Here is an 8,233-nt window from a genome sequence, read left to right as displayed (position 1 = left end):
CCTCACTGTTTTTGTTGTTTGTCTTTGTTTTGAGTTTTTCTTTTGTTTAATATATATATATATATATATATATATATATATATATATATATATATATATATATATATATATATATATATATATATATATATATATATGTGCATTTCATTATTATTTTTTTATGGAGCTTGGAAGAAAAATGACCAAAAATAGTGACGTAAACAGTAACTTATTTTTTTTTATATCTTTGGTTAAAAAACACAAACAATTAAGAAAAAAGTAAGTGAAAAGAAACAACAGCTCATTAAAACGAAAAAAAAAATAATAAATGCAAACATATTACAGTGTAGCATTAAAGTGTAATTTAATTACTTTTTTTTTAAATATTAATAAGAAGTTTGAGTTCTCAGCAGCGCCAAGAGTGCTGCCAAGTAAATATCGCCAACCCCCCAAAATATGCTAATAATTTTACAAATATTCGTTTTACAAAGGAGTAAAAATATGCTGTCTTTTGTTTAAATCTTCCTTTATGTTGTCTTTTATCATTTTATTACTTTGAAAGGCTTAAAATGCATTGACTTGTTTTTTTTCTTTCGGAAAAGAAAAACCTACATGAAATGATTCGGGTCACCCCTCACGTCCCTTTTTTATTTATTTTTTTCTCAAAAGAAAACAAAAAAACCTTACTGCACTTTCTTTTTGTAAAAAAAAAAACAAAACAAAAACGTGTGCGTTGTCTTTTCGTTTGTTTATTTAAAGCCTTAAAAAACGGTCGTTTCTCTCAAACGGGGACGAGTGTTATACACCCTCTTGTACAGCAGATGGCGGTATGCACCTAAACGTTGCTTACAGTCGGCCACTAATTGAAGACTGAAGAAAAAAAATCCTGCCGGTGAGTTGGAGTCAGGTGTGCTTGAGCGTATGACACACATGCAGGTCACGGGTGTGGAAAGATGGCGACCGGTCGTGTGCAGGTGAGTACACGATCAAATGTTTGTCGGCGGTTCTCTTCAAAATACTTTGCTTGTTGCGGGATTTTAATGCGTCAGGATTTTGGAGGTTTGATGATCCATTTTGCTATTCTGTGTTTTTGTTTGTTTGTTTGTTTCCCACGGTAACCGGTGGATGCTAAATGTAGCTAGCAGTTCAATTCCCAAGCAAAAAGCCATCAGGGGTATGTTTTTTTTTGTTTTTTTTTCTGGGGCTTTCCACATTTGCGTGCGTGGTCGTGTCTTGAAAATGCGTCGCGTTAATTATATCGAGCATATATGGAGAAACTTTTTGCATGGATTGAGTTCTCTCGTTTTCCGCCGGAGTTTGGATGACAAACATTTTCCGGATCTCGTGCTTGGCCGCCATTTTGGATCACCGATTTGGATACTCCGTTCATTTGAGGTAAGTTGTGGCAAAATGAATCCTTCTATCGTCCGATATTGCTGATGTGCATTTTAAGTGCCTTGGACAAGTGTTTTTGATTGTATTTGTCTAAGGTTTAATGCTAATTCATCAAAATTTTAAATAGGATGCTTTCGGCTTGCATTTACTTGAAATTACCTGTATTACATAAATGTATTGCCTATAAACGTACTTTTTTTTTTTTTTTTTTTTCCCTAGAGCTAAAAATGTGTTTTCCCAAATGGTGAGCAGGAGGACCTTGGAGCACACTAGACTTGTGGACAATGACAGAAGCTGTCTCAAAATATATTCTCCTAAAACAGGTGAAAGTACATTTGTAGAACGTTTTCAGCTTTTTTGTGTGTTTTTTTTTTCTCATTCTCATTGAATTATTGAAAATAAACAAGTTACCTGAACACAATTAACGGCATATTTGTTTTGCAGGCTGGAAGAGGAGCATGATTGATGAGAAAAAGGAACAATTCCACATCAAGGCACAAATTACTTTAAAAAACAAAAAATTCTGTGTATTTAATCACCTGTCACTGTTGTAATTGTTTTTCTGTTTGTATTTTCTATATTTAATAACTTGTACTGAACATTTTTTTTTTCTGTGTATTAAATCACCTGTCTCTGTTGTACTTGTTTTTATGTTTGTATTTTTTATGTTTAATCACTTGTACTGTACATTTTGCTGTTTGTTTTGTTTTGTTTTTTTGCTGCTGTTTCCCCCTCTCACTGTTGTCTTGCAGGCCCGGGCAATAATAATAGAACCGCACACAACTAATTGCACAGTATGCATTTTGCGGTTGAAAATTGAGCAGGATGAAATAAAAAGGACGCATAAAGACAGCAACAAGGTGGGTGCCTCTAGCCAAATACAAGTGACACTAAACATGAGTTTCTGATTCAAGCTGCTCAACTGTAGTTTTTTTTTTTTTTTTTTTGCAGGACTTTGATGGGTGTGGACAGGATCAGGATGGAGAAGTTCTACAAATCAATCAGGCAGCACACAAATGACTTTAATCTGAGTCGCAAGTTTTGTGGTTTGTTCAGGAAAGTTGTTGGTTGATGTTTGCAAGGTCTGATGGGTCCAGGATTGGACGGTGGTTTTTGGAGCTTGTGGTTGGAGTTGTGTCAGTCTTGGCAAAGAAGGTTGGAGATAATCAGGTGGTGGTTTGGCTTGTCTGGATCCAGAGCAGCTTGTCGTTGATTTTGGGGATGTTGCTTTGAGAGCTGGCGTGTGTGCAGTGTAGGCAGGCTTGGAGGAAGGAGGTGCTCGGTGTGTTGCGTGGTCACGGGGGTACCAAATGAGACGATCGCTACAAAGAGGAACTGGACCGGGGTCATGAGTATTGTTCTGATGGTGTTTTTCTTCTTCTTTCCAGTTGTGTAGTTGGGCTTAATGTGTTATGTTACTACTCTCCACCTATGGTCCACACCTAGCGATTTGGTCGAGGTCGGCCCCGAGCTTCAGCGAAGTGGTCAACCGACTGGAGAAGATCAGCATGGCAGCCGTGCCGCCAGATGTGCTCTTCTGGTCCTGCTGGAAGCTTCATAAGATCTTTGGCCATGAGTCTTGTCAGTTTGTTTGTTTTTTTTGTTGTTTTTTTAGTGTGGTGGACATTTTTCAGTTTTGTGACTGGTCTCTGTGAATTGCTTGCAGCCTAATGACCGGAGCGGGATGGCGTAAGAGGCGAAAAGAACCACCAGGCCACAGAGATGATCAACAACTAATTGTATAGTGGACAAAATGCTGGATGAGGGTAACTTAACACATTTAATACACAATTGAAATGAAAGTAGCATACAGCTACAGTATATAGTTGGTGTTGTTGCAGGGTAAAGGCAGAAAAGTCCCAAAAGTAAGAATATGCTTGTTGTGCAGGGTGCAAGAAGAGCTGCGTGAACGGTCCACTCGCCTCAGGTAAGAAATGGCGCAAATAACCAAACGAGTGGTTCCTAACCTCAGTGTTTTGTCTTTGCAGGACGCAGACTGTTGGCACGAGCAAGATGAAGCCTTCCACCTGTCAAATGAAGATGCTCCAAAACAAAAAGCTGATTAACTCTTGAGGTGAGTGGAAAATGAGTGCACATTCAAGTGGATGTTAGTCATGTTAAGCTGAGTCCTTCTTTTTTGTCCCCAACAAGGAAGGTGCTGATGCTACGATGCTTGGAGCGCAAGGCCGCAGCTATACACGCAAATGCAACAGCCAAGTTAAATGTGTCTTTCCATGCGCTTTTGCAGTGGAGCTGCTGCTCAGGACGGGATGCATCCAAGGAACATAAGAGGTCAAGCACCAGAGTAGAATGCCTCATGGAAAGACTGGCTAGGTACAAAACAAATACTAATGAAATTTCGTCAAAAAAAAAAAAAAAAACAACTCCACTTTCTGAGTTTGTATTCCTTTGTGTTGCAGAGCTGAGCTGGGTGAGAGGAAGACAGCCAGAAGATCCACATTTGAAGACCACAGCAGCAAACGGAGAAGTATCCATTGACTGTAACGCGCGCCTGCGAATGTTCACCGCGAGGGGGCAGAGTTGAGTTGTTTGGCCTTGCTTGGGTTGGAGATGGTAGACAAGTTGTGATGGTCGTGAGGGAAGCAGGTGTGGACAGCATTTTTTTTGGAGAGGTTGATTGGACGCGCGTCTGTCTTTGGTCAGTTGGACAGTGTTTTGGTGCTTTGGCTTTTGTGGATGAAAAGTTTTATTTGGATTTGTGGACAGTGTAGGCATGTTTGACGGATGGTGTTCAGTGGCGTGATGTCAAAGGCTTGTGACAGCGTGGGGATGAGCGCTGTCAAAATCGTTTTGGACCAGGCTTATAAATATGTACAAAAATAAATAAATAAAAGTCCGTCACTAATACGTTTTTCTTTTGCAGTTCTGTTGGGTGGATGATGAATTCCAGATGCGTCCTTGGTCAGCGTGTGCTCTGTTCCAGTCAACTTGCTTTCACCATCATTTAAAAAAATATATATATATATATATATATATATATATATATATAAATGTTTAGAAGAATTCGTGAAAATGTGCTGATCTTTGGGGAAAAAAAATATAGCAAGTGCTTTGTCATCCATGCATGTGCATTATTGTGCAATAAAAGCCTCGCCTCGCCTGTCTCCTCTTCTTAAAGATCTGACTGCTGTTAGTCGACACACATGGCAAATTATATGTTAAGGTAAAACAAATAAAGTTTTGACGTGGGCCGAATGATCAATAATTTTACCAGCGACTTCATTCGATACTAATCCCCAATTCTGCGCATCGTTCTAGATTTAAGTCGGCGAACCTTCCACGTGAGACTCTCATAAAAGAACCCTTATAGTGTACTTTTCCATCTATTTTTAAACATCGTTATTCAAAAGGAAACATGCGCAATAAAAAAAGCTTTTGAAAGAAGAAAAAAAAAATAAACAAGCATCGGCGGTCAGAACGATTTTTGGCCACAAGGTAGCGGTAGACGCCACCGGAAGCGGAAGTTGGCTTTGGCGCGAAATAAGTACCCAAACGAGGAAGTGAACTGATTTGAATTGCTGGCTTGCTCGTGAAGTGGCGTTCCGCAGGTGTTCTAATTACGTTCCTCACGTTAGTTTTCTCAGTCAAGCACGCATGCACGGTTGGTTGGAAAATGTTTGTATATTTTTTAAATGTTTTCTCCTTTAATAACTTTCTGTTTTGTGGCTTGTTGCAGGTTTTCGACACAGCATCGAAGGAAGGTTTGTGCAATCGGATAGATAACACACATCAGGGAATGAATGAATGTTTCGGTTGTTTAATTGATTTCCTATTGCTTTATGTTGCTTTTGAGGCAGATTCGTCTAAAATCCGAAATCCGAGTTTTTCACGCTCTAATGTGCAAAGAAGTATCAAACAAGCAAGTGGACGGCTGTGGTCACATGCGGAAAGAATGGCGGCGGGTCGCATGGTAAGCAGAATGCAAATGTTTGTTAACGTTGATTTCCGTCTAGTTTGTCGTTTCCTGCAAGAAATGTTTGTTTGTTTGCAGGATTTTCACAGCCGTCTCGGAAGGTTTGAGCACAACACAAGTCTTCCGCGTTTTCGTCATTTGGATCACATTTGTATCCGTTTGTATTCAACCGTGTCGAAAATGCAGATTGCAATCTTTGTTTAGCTTTCAAATGGATTTATGCTTCGGAATTGAATGGTTACGGATTGTATTGTTTGTTTCTATTGAACATTGTGTTGTGTGCCTTTTTTTTTAAAGGTTTGCATGTGCAACTTTGAATATTGTACTTGAGTGTTTTTGCTTGTTTGCTGTGGGGGAACTTTGCATTCTTTGCACACACAAATAAATGAGGTTTTTGTACGGTCATCGAGTGGCGTTAGCGTGGTCCACCTAGCCAGGTGTATCGGATTGCTCGTCTATGTGCAGTCCACAGGTGTGTGCATATTTTTTTTTGCACTGCTTGTTCTTTCTTGCAAGTGTATGAATGAGGTTTTGCTTGTTGCAGGATTTTAGCACGGCCACGTTGGAAGGTTTGAGCACTTCACAATTTCTAAAATGTCATGCATATGTTGTTTTTCCATTTCCGTTTTTTTTTTTTTTAATGGTGGCCACCATTTTTTTTTTTTTTTTTTTAAATCTTTGCTGACCAAACAGTCCTGATGGCTTTCAAATGGGAATTGAACTGTGAGGGCGTTTTGATGAAATATTTGATTCTGCTGAATATTGCAATGCATTTTATTTTAGGTTGAGTGTTTTATTCTGGGTTTTTTCATGTGCGTATCTGGTCTTAAAGATGGTCAAAATGAAGGTATTTCCATGACTGTCAATATCATTACCATATAATTCAATTACCAAACCTAATAATTTTGACTAACCCCTGTATTGCCTCATTTGCATCAAACCTCTGCTCCGTTTTCGGTCAAAATAGTCTCTTGCCACTCAGCAGCGCCTAAAATTTTGTGATCATTTTCTCCTGTTGGACGTCGCCTATAATTTCTTCGCAGCAGAATCAATTTGTGCTACGCCGCCATTTTTGGAATGCGAAATGGACTTCAATTTGAGGTAAGTTGTCTAAAATAACATGTACAATCTTGCATACTTGATTATTTAGATTTGAATATTTTTGAAGCTCTGACTTGTTTTATGCTAATTATTGTTTTTGTTTGTTTTTTTTTCCTGCAGAAATAAATGCTTTCCACATAATATCGGCAAGAACTTTGAATGTGGGCAACTTCTGTGGACCATTGAAGGCTGCAGACTCCGTGATGATTTAAATAGCTTGTATGTCACATTTGTACTTTTTCTAAGCAATTTTGTTGCTTTTCACAAATAACACAAGCTCATTTGAATGTATGGGTTGCCCTAGATCCCAAGAAGCCTTCATGTCAGAGATGCACAACCATCAATGGCGCTGCATGCCGCTGAGGTAATCAAACACCTTATGCATGGGATAAGTTGCGCTTTGACACGCTCTTCATCGAAGCAAGGCGTTCCCTCAATTATTGCGGATTTCGTTGAAATTCATATCGTTTTGTTGCATTTTATCTTTTGAAGGGACAACGGAAGCAGCCGGTCCACAGATGAAGACCGAAGCGGCCCAGAAACAGAGTATCATCCGCCCGAGGTCTGTGCAAATCGGGCCGGCGTTTGATCTTTGTTTCGTCTCGCTTTTTCCCAAGGTGAAGGACTCGACGCTGATGTCTCCATCCGCCGGGTCCACTTGAGCCACCAAAGGTCTTCGGCCGTCAGTCACGGCGTCACCTTCTTTCACTGTTCACATTCCACTTTTGTTTCTTCTCCCGTGTGTCGCAGGAGTGGGAGGAGCCAGGAGATGACCGTACGAGCAAGACGGGGGCCCTCCAACATTTGCAGGCCGCAAGAAGAGATGCGCCGAAATAAGACTGAATGGCCAAAGGTAATCCAATGCACGGCAAATGCGTGCAAGCAGTTCCAAATGACTTGTCCCCCACCCACCCGCAGGGCGCAGTCCGAAGCGGACGCGCAGGCCCATTGACTGAAGATGCTTCCAGATCAACCTTTCTTCACTTGTTTCCTGGCACGTGATGCAACCAGAGCGGGGTACAAAAAAAAATACAAATAAAACCAAAGAAGCAGCTTCTGTACGATTCAATTTTCAAGCCACAAATGCAGCAGATATTTCATATTCCATCATTCAGAAGCCAAACCTGTGCAAAATGTTCACACGCTTTATACTATGTTTTAAATCAGAACTTTTAGGAGAGTAACCGTTTACTAAACTGTTTGCTACCTCCCTCGGTTTTGGGTTGGCAGTACAATATAACGGGAATAAGCAACAAAAACGCATTGGGTTTCATTGCTTTTTAGCAGACGATAATGTAAATACCTTTTGTTCAAAACCTATTAGGAGAACGCGCCGTTTATGCAAAGAAAAATACTTTTCTACAGGTAAAGGTGTTAGTAGCATGAAATAAAAACTAAACATGCGCTGAGATGCCAACATATAGAAAGTCACTTAGCGACTCCTCATGTTTCCTATTTTGAAATGTAAGATTGCACATCGCCGTACATATATTGTTTCAAGGAATAAATCACGCAATTTACATATAGTTTCAAAGAATAAATCGCGCAGTTTATTTAGTATGAGCTCAGCCAAAACTTAGCTTGTCAGACCTCTATTTTAATGGTTTTTTGATGGAGTGATAAAACCAAAGCAATTTATAAGCGACACAGGCACATTTGTTTGTTTTTCAGGTCGCATGGAGGCCGACGAAGGAGCGTTTCCGCAACTGAAGAATCAAGCGGCACACGGCTAAGTATCATCCGTCCGAGGGGCACCTGCAGTTGGCGAACGCAAGAGGGCGGTAGTGAGCTTTGTGCGGTACCTTGGAGTGAAGGGAACTTGTT

General features: G+C 40.0%; 1 long non-coding RNA gene across 2 annotated transcripts in view; it reads left to right on the top strand.

Moving 5' to 3' along the window:
• The first annotated feature begins 886 nt into the window (after positions 1-886).
• The window catches only part of LOC148405607 (uncharacterized), an 8,214-nt gene continuing 867 nt past the window's right edge, over positions 887-8,233 (top strand). Inside the window, exons 1-11 of one of the 2 annotated variants that reach the window (XR_015864301.1) lie at positions 4,612-4,996; positions 5,072-5,096; positions 5,193-5,305; positions 5,387-6,409; positions 6,530-6,628; positions 6,714-6,773; positions 6,902-6,955; positions 7,027-7,081; positions 7,160-7,262; positions 7,328-7,426; positions 8,081-8,233. The exon at positions 8,081-8,233 is cut by the window's right edge and continues 867 nt beyond it. This is a non-coding gene — a long non-coding RNA (uncharacterized LOC148405607). Of the gene's footprint in view, positions 954-4,611; positions 4,997-5,071; positions 5,097-5,192; positions 5,306-5,386; positions 6,629-6,713; positions 6,774-6,901; positions 7,082-7,159; positions 7,263-7,327; positions 7,427-8,080 lie in introns of those variants that run through there. The other variant, XR_015864302.1, reaches the window with a different exon arrangement.

Source organism: Hippichthys cyanospilos, chromosome 22 (genome assembly GCF_059441005.1).
Source record: "Hippichthys cyanospilos isolate Australia breed blue-spotted pipefish chromosome 22, RoL_Hcya_1.0, whole genome shotgun sequence".
NCBI lineage: Eukaryota > Metazoa > Chordata > Actinopteri > Syngnathiformes > Syngnathidae > Hippichthys > Hippichthys cyanospilos.
Note: the sequence above shows the minus strand (reverse complement) of the source record. Positions and strands in the feature narration are given on the sequence as shown.